The sequence below is a fragment of the Ammospiza nelsoni genome, chromosome 18 (genome assembly GCF_027579445.1).
Source record: "Ammospiza nelsoni isolate bAmmNel1 chromosome 18, bAmmNel1.pri, whole genome shotgun sequence".
Taxonomy (NCBI): Eukaryota; Metazoa; Chordata; class Aves; order Passeriformes; family Passerellidae; genus Ammospiza; species Ammospiza nelsoni.
In genome coordinates, this window is record NC_080650.1 from 10,105,843 (window position 1) to 10,118,091 (window position 12,249).

At 39.0% G+C, this 12,249-nt stretch overlaps 1 long non-coding RNA gene across 1 annotated transcript; it reads left to right on the plus strand.

Annotated features, from left to right (window-relative positions):
- The first annotated feature begins 7,203 nt into the window (after positions 1–7,203).
- LOC132081653 (uncharacterized) lies at positions 7,204–8,696 on the plus strand. Its single transcript, XR_009419705.1, has 3 exons — positions 7,204–7,385; positions 8,243–8,331; positions 8,570–8,696. It is a non-coding gene; the product is annotated as an uncharacterized LOC132081653 (long non-coding RNA).
- Positions 8,697–12,249: the final 3,553 nt, after the last annotated feature.

The window sequence follows — 12,249 nt, forward strand, 5'->3', positions numbered from 1 at the left end:
ACAAGAAAATAAAAAGATTTCTCACAGGAGTATGAGAAATAGAAGCAAATGGATAGAATAAACAATACCAAGATATTCAAGATGGTTTTATTATGAAAACAGGTTTTTTTGGACAGATGCTTTCCATGATATCCATATCAGAATGTTTTTTCTGATATCCATTATATCAGAATCCGTTGTGGATGTCCATGGAAGAGAAGTGTTTTAATTCCCATATCAGGCACAGGAAGTGGAGGCACGATGAGCTGTGGAATTCATCACAGTCAAGAAAAGGCCTCTGCTAGCTGGAATAAGGTGCTAAATGTTTTATTTAGGGTGTCAGAGGAAATTCCTGACACAGATGAAATTGAATCTATTTATTCCGAGTTTGGTCCTCATGCTCTCGCTAGCAGGCAACCTTTGTCTGACTCCTGGGCTGTCTCCTTCCATTTGGCTGATGTGTCTCCACTGACAGTAACATGTTCATTGGAGTGCAGAGGGACACCCAACAGGACTGGAACTGCTTTACTCATTAAAACTGCCATGGAAAAGCAGTGGGATGAGGCTCCTTTCCGTGGGTGCTGGCACCATTCTGACCAGAGCAGCAACGTGGGAGCTGCTGCAGCAGCTCTTACCAAGTGCTCCCCTTGGCAACTGAGATCCTCAACTGCAAAGTGCTTTGCATTATTGATATGGCACAGCACAGCCTTAACAAATCAGTTGTTTTGTCTTTGTGCAGATTTAGCTATGGCTTTTCTCCCTTTTTTCCTAAGCACTAGAATAGTGTTGCTCTGAAAGAAATCTAAATTTTCTACAGTCTATTCCTTGTCACGTCCTTTGTCTTGGAGCCTCTTGTGTTTAATTGAAAATTCTCTTTTGGTCCTGATGTCTGTTCTGTGTTCCCACTTTCTGGTGAGAGGGCAGGATGGGTCAGTATTGAGCAGCAGCAAGAAAAGAGGAAATAGAAGAAAAACAATCCTGAGTGCTTGGTTAGATCACTGTCTTTAAAATTCAACATTTAGAATCCTGCCTGCAGAACTGCAGCAGCCATCTCTGTATGTGTTGCTTTACAAAAGCTGCCTAAACATTTTCATAAAATCAAAAAACACATTTTTTGAGGTCAATCTTGCATTTGGGTGACTAAATGTTGTCTCGTGATGAGGCTGTGCTGATTCATTTTCAACAAAAACACATTCAGTTTGCAAATGTTATCATAATATTCCTGGTTGAGTGATATATTGTCAGGAAGGAGAGTGCAATAGGTGTGTCAATCTGCTAGTTTTGACAGTACATATAAACTTAATGAGTTACCCAGAATGAAAAAAAACATCATTAATTCAGAGGAAAGAGGTTCTTTCACCAGCTTAAACAAACAAACAAAAAAATTGGAAAAATCTCAAAACTTACAGAATGACATCTGCAAAGATGACAGGTGTGTGACACGGGGATAATGTTAACAAAAGGATGGATTTGTCAGAATTGAGCAATTTTTAACCTCCAGAATTATCTAGATGAGAAAGTGGAAGTATTTGGGAGTTGTTAGGGTGAAATCTAGAGTCTACAGAAGAGGGGTTTGACTGAAAGAAATAATTTTTTTTGATCCAAAAAAAAAATTGCGGGAGGCTGCAATTTTCTTTCTAGAGGTGAGGAGGTCAGGGGAGGAATTATTTGAGGCAGGGAGCAGGAATGCCAGGGGTTTCTGTGAGCTCCGGTTGCCTGCAGGTCCTTGGGAGGGCACGGAGCTCCACCTGCTGCAGCAGCAGCACTGCAGCCTGGCTGCCTTCCTTCCTCCCACCTGCACCTGCTCTATCCCAATGCTCAAACATCACCATCATCATTCCCACAGAAAACTTTCAGGTCATTTCCTTATCTAATCTCTCTTTATGATAATGTCTCCTGTATTACTTTATGATTTTTTTTTAAATTTATTGTTTCTCACATATGGAGCTGTACAAGCTTTTTTAATATATATATCAGGAAATGATCACTGCAACAGGCTTGAAGGAAATTAGATGAGCTATAATGAAAGTCTTCTTAAGCTGAAGACACTTTAAGTTGAAGACACTAAAAAGAACCCCACCAATACCCAAGCTGCAAAGACTGCTCAGATTGTCACAATAATGTATTGTTGAGTTTAACAAACGAGACACTCCAGCAGCGTTCTCTGGCTTTATAACTGCACGGCAAATTAAAAAGAGAGAGTTCTACTGTTCTATAATTATGTCCCATTTTAAGCTGGGATTGCACCTTTCCAATTCATGCCACTGTAATGACAGATATTATTGAGGAAAATAAGTTTTTTCCCTTCTGTTTCCTCAGAGGAAGGCGATGGAATCGCCCCCTCAGGGCCTGAGGGGGGGCACGGAGCGAGGGACCCTCTCTGAGGGAGGCCGGGGCGGTCACAGCTCTCTCCCCTTACCCAAGGCCTAGCAGATCTCGCTGGCCAGAGGCAGGAGAAAAGGAAATATTGAGCCTGAGAGAACAAAATTTCGATTTTTGTGGCATTAAACACTTTAAATGATTGCAATTAAACATCTCCAGCCCGTGCCTGTGGTCACCGGTACTTTCCCGCCATTGAAAACTGAGGGCTCCGTTGCGACCCACCCTCAGCCCCTCAGTGGGGAGCGAGCCTGACAGATTCTTAATTTGTATTAATTGTGTCATCAGGGAGAACTAATGGTACCTGGCTGCTGGCAACACTTAGCTGCTTCTGGAAAACAAAACAGAAAAATGGGGAAAAAAACCCAAAGTAGGTGTCATGAACAGAGCAGACTGGAAATTTCCTGTTCGTGAGTATCCAAGTCAGGTTTCTTCTAATATTTTCTTTAAATACAAGGTGTGTGGTTAAAAAACCCCCACAAAACTCAAAAAGAACACAACAAAATAACCAGTGCTGTGAGTGTCACTCTCTTCCATGCTGTTCCTGGAGCAGAGGTGATGAAAAAGTTGGCACAAGCTCATGGATTTTTGGGGGTGTTGTTACATTTTGTGCTGTGGGATGGGGCTGAGGAGGTGCTGTTCCTGATTACAGACATGCTAGGGAAGACAGCCTTAAGGAAATGGTAACTGAAAAGGAGAAAAAAGATCAAAGGGTGTTCAAATACTTAGAATTTATTGGATTTTTGACTGAACTCTCAAAAGCCATGTCCCCTGATAAAAGTTGAATATTACTCAAAATATGGAAACTTCCGTTTTTAAAACCAATTTGCTTCTGAAGCAACTTCTCTGAAGGTGTTCCACCTGCAAAGTCTGTTCCATCCATCTGGCACCTTTCTACCTTCAAAAGTGCTGTGAAATTTAGGAGGGCTTATCAGAGGAAATAATTATTTGTCTTTTAGCATTATTTATGGGTAGATCAGTTGTGTTCGTGAGTGTACAGGAATGAAGTTACAAACATTTATGTTTTTATGCTGGAAATAATTTTTTTAAGTGCTTTGTCTAGTAACTAATTTCTAAAATCCAGTCTACTTTTGAAAGCCTATTTCCACAGATTAGGACATTTAATATTCAAAACCTGCTTTTTATTACAAATTGTTACAATAAATATCTTTGATCCTTGGGGGAAAAAAAAGTCAAATTGTGATTATTAAATTTATGTAATGACAAATACTTAAATTTTTTTTCTTACAGTTCAGTGTAAGAGATTTTCCATGCTGAATGTGTCCAGTAATCTCTGATTGGCATTTCCAGCAGGTGAAGGCTGGGTACCCAAGCCACTGCTCCTTACATTTTTAACATTTGTTCTGCTGAAATCTTAGATAGGAACACGATTTTTAAAAGTTTTGTGCCTTCTTAAGCCAAGATTCCAAAAAGCAAAATGTTCTCCTTCATTTTTTTTTAAAGTACCTGAATGTTCTTAAGTTTTGCTCTGTTGTGCAAAAGCTACACAGCAGAGCAAATGTTCCAGCCACAGCTCTGAGTCTGCTGGGCCCTTTTTTGTGCATTTACTCTACCTGGAGTACATGGATGAAAGTTCTGAGGGCCAGGAGCTTTGGATTGCTTAAAATCAGTGAATGAGCCCTTTGATCTAAAACTAGTGCAGGAAGGAATTACTGTTTTCATGCTCTTTTTAGCCTGAACTCCAGGCACAGCTGAGTGATCTGAAGTCTTTTTTTATTAATCTACCTATATAAATTTTTTTAATAGGCAGAAATGTGTCTTTTTTTTTTTCCACTTGAAGAAACTGATGGTTGAGGGAGTTCCAAAATTGTGCTTGTGTCTGACTTGAGGGCTTTTTATGGGTCTGTGCCTTTCTTGGGGGTGAAGCACAGACCCAGAGTAGAGGTTTATGACAGAGTGCACCTTCAGGGAAAAGCAGCTACAAGTAAGTAATTTTCTATTCCCAGGTTTGGAAATTGGATATTCTTTTTATGTCAGACAGAGTAGTCTATATAATAGACTCTCAAGAGAAAAGTTACATTTCTTAAGCATTTAAGCATAAAAATTTATAAAGCATACATGCATTTTGCACAGCTACTTCCTATGTGAATCTATTTGTGCACCAAAGACACTTCCTGGCATACAAAGTTTCCTACACCAGACTTGTGGAGACACTTTTGCTCTAGTTTGCATCTCGGTAGAAAAATTTATTTGCACCACTTAGTTTTGAAAATTATGTGTAACTTTTGTAGTTTGTTAATCCATGAGCGCTCAGAGCAGCCATTCTTTAAGTCCAGGGCATTGAACAAGCTCTTCTCCCTGCCTGGTATTTTAATGAAGGTCGTGGTTGCTCAACTTCCTGCAAAGTCTCTGTCAAACTTGAGCTCAGACTTGTTCCCATGCTGGTGAGATGACACAATGCTGTCACAGGTGATGACCAGCTCAGAAAATATTTGGAACCCTGAGACTGCACATACCTTCTCTGTGCTGAGCTGTCCTTAATTAATGCTGTCATGTTTATTTTCAGTTTGGTGACTTTCAGTCTGATCCACAGGAACCAGGGAAGATGCTCTTCCCATAGAGAATTGGGAATGGATCTGAGTCAAGGGAAGGAACCCAAAGCACACAGAAACTTTAGTCAGCCAGGGCTGTACAAGGTTTACATTCTTTTCCTAGAAACCATCTTCTATTGCCACTAGACACAAGAAACCTCTGGTCCAGCAGGACATTTCTTGTCATCTCATTTCAATAAATAAATAAGCATTAGAAACCAAGCAAATGAAACAAAACAAAACACCCACAAGCAGGGGGATCTGTTGAGAGAGGCTTTGGCAGAGTAAACTCCCATTTAGGCACTGGTACTCTTAATATATAAAAATGTGTTGTCACCCAGGTGTCACCATCGTCACTACAGGTGGGGCTTAAGCTGAGGTTTCATTCTGCTTTTCTGTGGCACTCATAAGTTCTGCTTGCACTCCAAACTTCCCTACAGAGACCACTCACCGTGTTTTCTCAGAATTACCTTAAACACTTGCTAAACTGCATAATAAGCCTTAGAGTAGGTGACTCCAGGGTTTTTGAAATTTTTCTAGAAACTTCTGACTCCCATCAATGGATGGGAGTGTTAATCTAGGGAAAGAGATTCAATTGCAATTGAACAGCAAAGAGTACAAAAAGATGATTTACATCTGGCAGGGTTTACTTACAGCCTGCTGCAAATAAAACTGACAAATTACCCCTGCCAGCCCCAGCAGGGTACAAATTACATGAGTGTTTACAAGCTTCTGAGACTTTAAGTCTTTGAAGAGCATTCACTAGGGTGAAAAATTTGAATTAAAGCAAGCAGCAATAAGACAGACATCTATATAAAGGCTTAATAATTAGGTTAAATCTAAGCAAATGTGGCAGTCGAGACAACGTGGGATATTGTAGCAGCATAAGTTGGAGAAAAATTAAGCTCTTGCATTGTTTGAGATTAACTGAATAAAAGTCAGGAAAGTTAAACCAGTTTCTTTGCATGTACTACTGTAGAGAAACCAGAGCTTTACATTTCACAATAAAGTGAAATTTAGGTGGTTTAATTGTTCTAAAATTTTTATGTGAGAACAATTTCTAATTTTCATAATGTTTACTTGTGGTAACATTAGATTTCACATACTTCCCTTTCCCTTCTCTGCCCCCAATTATTTTTATTATTCACTTAGTCAACTGAATCAGTTTTAGTGGATTTTCCCTTGATAAACATAACTGAAAATAGTAATAAACTGTAAACAAAATAATAAATCCTATGTATTTTGAAGGCTGGATAAGCCATTTTAGTAAAGCATGACTTGGTTTTGCCATAAATGCACTGTTAGTTATGTTTGCCTTCAGTCATTATTCTCTGCTAAGTTTCAGAGGGATTGTCTCCTTGAGGACAAGTTAAAGTTCTTTTGATGATAACCTGCCAAAGATCACTTTACTTCTTGATCTACGAGTTGCAGGTGCTTGGAGCTTGCTTTTGGTTGCTTTGCATTCTTTATTTTCAAATTAGTAGGAAGAGAAATAGCTGCAAGTGTTCTGGAGGATGCAAATTCCCCTCATTTAATTGGTATTAAAAGACCTGCTCAGCTTAAATAGTAACACATTGATTTGTAGGCATTTACATGCAGCAAGATGGACCCCTCATTTGAATGCAAGTTACAGGGTTTTTACACATAGGTAATACTTGTTATCACTATTTTAATTGAATTATTTCTCTTTTTAAAATCTTAAACTTTATGAGTGCTAATCTGATAAATCTTATAATGCCTAGTATTCAACTATGTGCAGGCATTGTCCTGTTCACCTCTGCAGCACTGATAGGTATTAGGTGGATAAATATTATTAATCTTATGGCTAAATTAAGGAAGTCAAATTGGGGATGTGAGATTAATTGTCACTTTTACAGCTGCAATTGGAACTTTGGGTGTCTCAGGGAAGTAAATACCCAACTCACCTTACTAATTCCTCTATACTTCAGTGCTGCCTCAGCTTCTCTGATTTTATTTCTAATTTCAAAGTTGACCTGCTAAATTAGAATCTCCAGGGAAAGACTTTTTGTGAGCTGCAGCCCATTACTCTGGAGGAGTGCTGTTGTTCTCTCTAACAGCTGGACTGTTTAGCCTGGTTTTACTGAGGACATTTGTTTCCTAGGCCACATTATAATAAATGCAGGCCCACCTTCCACTGAATTTTTAATGGTAATGCAATCTGCAAAATTATGTTAAACGTATATTTTTTAATGATGTGAATAGATTTGATCTTAATGTGTTTTGATGTCATCTTTTAGGACATATTTAAAGGACTGTGGTCCTTTATGTACATTATCAGCAGAATTGTCTGTTCAGTCCTGACCAGACCTGTCCTCCAACCCACAGAAGACCATGGGTTTTGTGAAGCTGTTCTTGGCTATAAAATTTGGGTTGCAGAATCCCTTTTATTCCTGATGCAGAAGATGGAAAGAGCCCAATTTAATTTTAACATCCCAAGCAGAGTTTGCAAGGCTGGTAAGTAAGAAACCCCCTACCTGTTAAACATCCCTTGGCCATCTTCTTCTAGTCCCACAAATTTAACTTGCAGCTGCATTTAAAACTAAGTCCACATGCCTGGGTGGAAACATTTCACAGTGAAGTCATGTTAGCCATTCATCTTAAGGGTTTGTTACTTTGGCTAAATCTAGAAAAAAAAAGAAAGAGTAAGAATGGCAAAGAAATCAAACCCCACAGACATTTTAACCAAATATTGAAATAGGAAGTTGCAGAAGAAGGTAATTTCAAATAAGAATGACTATGCTGCTGGTTTGGATCAAAGGCCATGTCAGCAATGCTTCTTGTAATAATTTCAGACATTAAAAAGGAGAATGGAAAGTGCAAGAAATAAAGAAGAAAACTGGAGTTTTCTTCTCCAGGGCAGCAACTTTTAATCTCAATTAAAGCAGTCAGGCTAGCAGAGCAGCATGCTAATACTTACTACAGAGAGTCAGTGAATACAAATGACCTTCGTGGATTTGGTTTTTGCTGCTTTTCCTCCTGATTGAAAAGGACACCCAGCAGTTGTCTTAATTGGATGTTAATTGATACATATTCACAGGAAGTAGAGTCTGTGATCTTGCAGCTTGTTTGTATGAAAGAGTATAATGGAACGAAGTGTGAGGAAGTTTTTTAAATGATCACAGTGACATAGCAGAGTAGTAGGAATTATTTTTAAATTATCTCAGAAATGTTTGAGGAGTCATTACCGGAACAGACTTAGCTGCATTCGCGCAGCTTTAATATTCTGCCTTACACATTAAAAACATAATTAAACTAAAGATAAACCTTATAATTATGACCTCATACCTCCTGTCAGTAATATTCTCTTCCAGTTTCTTGAGTCCTCATGATGATATACAAGAGGATGATGAGACAGGATGCAAGCTACTCATCTTTCAAAACTATCAGTCACTATTCCCAGGTATGAAGCATTCCCTGATGATGGGCACAGTCACTCCAGGAGACCCCTGTTCCCTCTTGGGTATCCTTCTACCCCCACACAGCATGGAAATATGGGAAGGAATTTGCTAAGTACTTCCCAGTGTTGGATTCAGTGGGTTGAATACAGTGTGGCAGGAAAGACACCACCTTTGTCCTTGAGCATTCAAATATCTGTGGCTTTGAGCTAAGAATTATGTTTTCATTTCTATTTTTACTAGAATTGAGTCAACTCAAACAGCACAGCCCCTTCAAAATGCCATTGAGCTCTGAGGGAGATCCTGTCTTATTGCTTTGTTCCAGTGACACCTGTAAATGGATCCAGAAATAATGTTAAGTAATCCCTGCTTGCATGAGGATGTACTGTATGAGAACCAAGAAAATAAAAATTTTTCTAATTAACAAATTGCAGAAGCATTAAGAACTGCTACACAACAAGAGAGACTACAAAACTATTGGAAACTTGTAGTGGTTAATCCATAAATAAAAGCAGGTTGCCATAAACCACTTCTGAGACCAACTCAGCCCACTAAGACTGTGCAAGTGTATTGGACATACTCCTGTTCACAAAAACTAGTATTTAAAATGAAGCATATTGCTTCAAATGAGACTGGCTGAAAACACCTTTTTTGTGTGTGTAACTGGAAACTTTGCAAGGACAGTCATCTAAGCACAGGTGCCATGTAAAAACGACAAATTGTGGTCATCCTCAGTGTCTAAGAATTGACCCTTTTAAGCTGCAAGCCCAAAGGGGAAGTGTCTGTGCTATTCCATGAGCCAGCCAAGCCCTGCAAAGGGCACACAGAACCTCTGAATGGAATTAGCCAGAGTCAGGGAAATGCCTCCTGTGCTCCTGTTTCCCTGGGCTGTGCTGGTTAGATAAAGTGAAATGTCAAACTGCTGGAAGTTCAACAGTGTTCAACCAGCTGCTTTTTCTGGTTTAAATTAGGAACTGGATTGCTGTTTAAAATGGTTTAAGTTTCCTGAAGGCAGATCTCTAAAAGTCACTCTGCATGCAGAAAGCCCAGCCTCTCCTAATCCTTCCTTTCTGCCTGGAACAACAGACTGACTGCAACCTGAAGAGCAGTTTCTCCTATTTCCTTTCCTGATAGTGGCTGTGGATCTCCCTTTAGTACAAAACCATTTCAATGGGATTGAAATGGCAGCCTGTACTGACAGACTTTAATGTGTTATTTTTGGAGTTCTAGTTACGACCTTGTCTGTCCTTACCTGTGAATCTGTCCCAGTGCTACTCTAATATATGCAGACAGAAGATGTTTAATGTTTAGGAGTGTGATAAGCTGGCATCCCTTAGTGCATATATTTACTGGAAGGTACAGTGGAGTCTATAGGAGCAGGCAGGAAAGCAAAAGGGAGAGCGAGGCAGTGCTGAGAAGGTGAAGTGTTTATCTGCCAATTTTAGTTTCCAGTGTATTTAATACTTTATAATGTCAGTTGCTTGGAAACCAGTGTTTTGTGCCCTTTTGCTGCTTGGCAGAAATCACTCTAATTGGCATGTTTCTAGCACTGTCACTGCTAGCAGTTTGCAGCATTTTTTTTTTCTCCAGAAGCAAAATTTTTCTTTTACATGAATGATGGCTCACATTAATTAGACAGCAGTCATGGGGAAAGAAAGCCATTTAAGTGTATGGATGTATGAACCATTATCTCTATCATCAATCACTGGGAAAGACTGCTATTCCTATCAGCATTTCTGCCTTTCCAGAGGCTGTTCCTTTGAGTCTCAATTCCTTTCCTTTTAGGCAAAAATACTTGTTTATGTTTGAGATTTCTTGAGTGGAAATAGTTCATCCTTATTAGATTTCACTACTTATCTAAACACAACAGTGTAATTCCACATTTCTGGTACCCCAATGACACATTGTCACTGGATGCTAGAACACTGCTGACATGTAAAATGAGGTTTCCATTATTTAGCAGTAAAATGTCATTGCTCTGTAAATACCTTAATGTAGTAAAGCAAGACATTAAGTCATGAGAATTGTTTTCTACTTTCATATGAAAATCTTGAAGCAGCATTATTTCCTGGTGGAGGATCAGGGTTCTCACTGAAATTCTGCTTAACAAGAAGTGAGTTTTTATTGATAATATGAACATAAGGTCACTATTGTACATTATTACAGCTAGAAAATGGAAACCCCAGAAATTGCCTCGTGATTTTTTATTTCTTTTGAAGTTTTGGTAATAGCTTACCCACAGCTTTATTGAGAAAAAATTAAAGCTCTGAAATATCACAGGTTTATTATTTTTATGCCCCTCATCAATACAAAACTGACTTTTTGGTGCTCCTCTGGAAGCACTTCACCCACTCACCTTTGTTTATGTACTCCTCCTGAGACAGGTTTTGTATAACTCCTAGAAACCAAATGTCTTCTCAGTGTTAAGAGAACCTCCTCATTTTCCAGTGAGAGGTTCTGTCTCATTTCACAATGGAAGCAGCATCTATGTTTTAACATCTTTGTAGTTAATTGAAAACCACTCTGAGACACTTTAAATATGCAGCACTACGTGAATGCATCTACCTGTGACATCTCCTGTCACAGTGTGGGTGGTGTTTTGACTATTGAAGATCTTTATTTCCTGCCACACAACCTTCTGTGACTGTACCACAAATTTGCTCATGTCTTATTTGAACTTGTTTCTTGACTTATTTCCCAGTCAGATTTCCATGGATAATGTGCATCTTTCCCATTATGCAAATCCTGGTTTTATTTTTTAAACAGACACCTGAGTACAGAATATTGTACTTATCTGCAGGAGAATAAAATGGGAGTCAACATCTGAAACAATGTGGGTATTCCAGATTGTTTGTCTGTCTTCAACTATTCCACACAGATGTTGATGTGCTGCTACTTGAGTTCCTTGGCAGAATCATCAGTGGTTCAGCCTGGTAAATGATCACAGATGTCTGAGTTTCTGGGGGCTGGTACCTGCATTTAATAGAGTTTTAATGTTGTTATCATCTGGTCTTCACCAAATTAAAGAAAAGTGGGAGGATGAATGTTTACCCATTTGGTTCTTAGCGTGTAATTCTTCAAGCACTGATTGGGTGCAGTCCCCACTGTGTTCCTGATTCCTTGTGTGGGCATCTCTAACTTGGCTGTGAACACTACCAAACCAGAATTTTAAATTAATTTGCCTTAGTGTCTACATTTGAACTGGGAGTAGTTGCAAGCTTTTTCTGTCCACATGCTGAGCTTTGAGCATGACCCAAATGCAGAGCTCAGTAGTAGGACTTGCTGGCTCAGGCTCACTGCCACGTAAATTCAACTTCAGGGCTTTTGGTAATTTCAGAAATAAATTTCAGGATAATGTGTGTGCCCTGTAATAACTCACTGAATAATTTTAAAGTGAGCAATGCCCTAATTCTCCTTTACAATGAGACTGCCTTACACTGCTCAGGAAAGGTGATAGAACAGCCCTAATATAAATAAATTTGGGACATACTGGCATGGATATAAATTACAATGCTGAATGTAAGGCCCTGCAGTACTGAGTGAAATGGTCAGCAGCTCCAGTATTTGCTGATAAGAGAATGGAACTGGTGTAAATCAGTATCACTGTTGACAGTTTACAAGAAATGCAGGGTTTGCTCTCCCATTGTTCTGTGCATGCTCTGTAAATAAGAAAAGCACTATGTACATATGGATTTTCTTTTACCTTGGCAATTCCTGCAGTTTCATAATTATTTGCTATTTAGCTGTTACAGCACCTTGTCAGAAAGTTAAGGGACCTGGAAGAATTGTTTTAGCCATTGGAATGCAGCAACAGCTCCACTGGAGTCTGATGTGTTCTAAAGCAGATACATTCAACACATATTTTGGGGACTGAAAGGATTAAAAATAAAAAGTGTCCTATTAAAAGTGAAACAGCAGTGAGG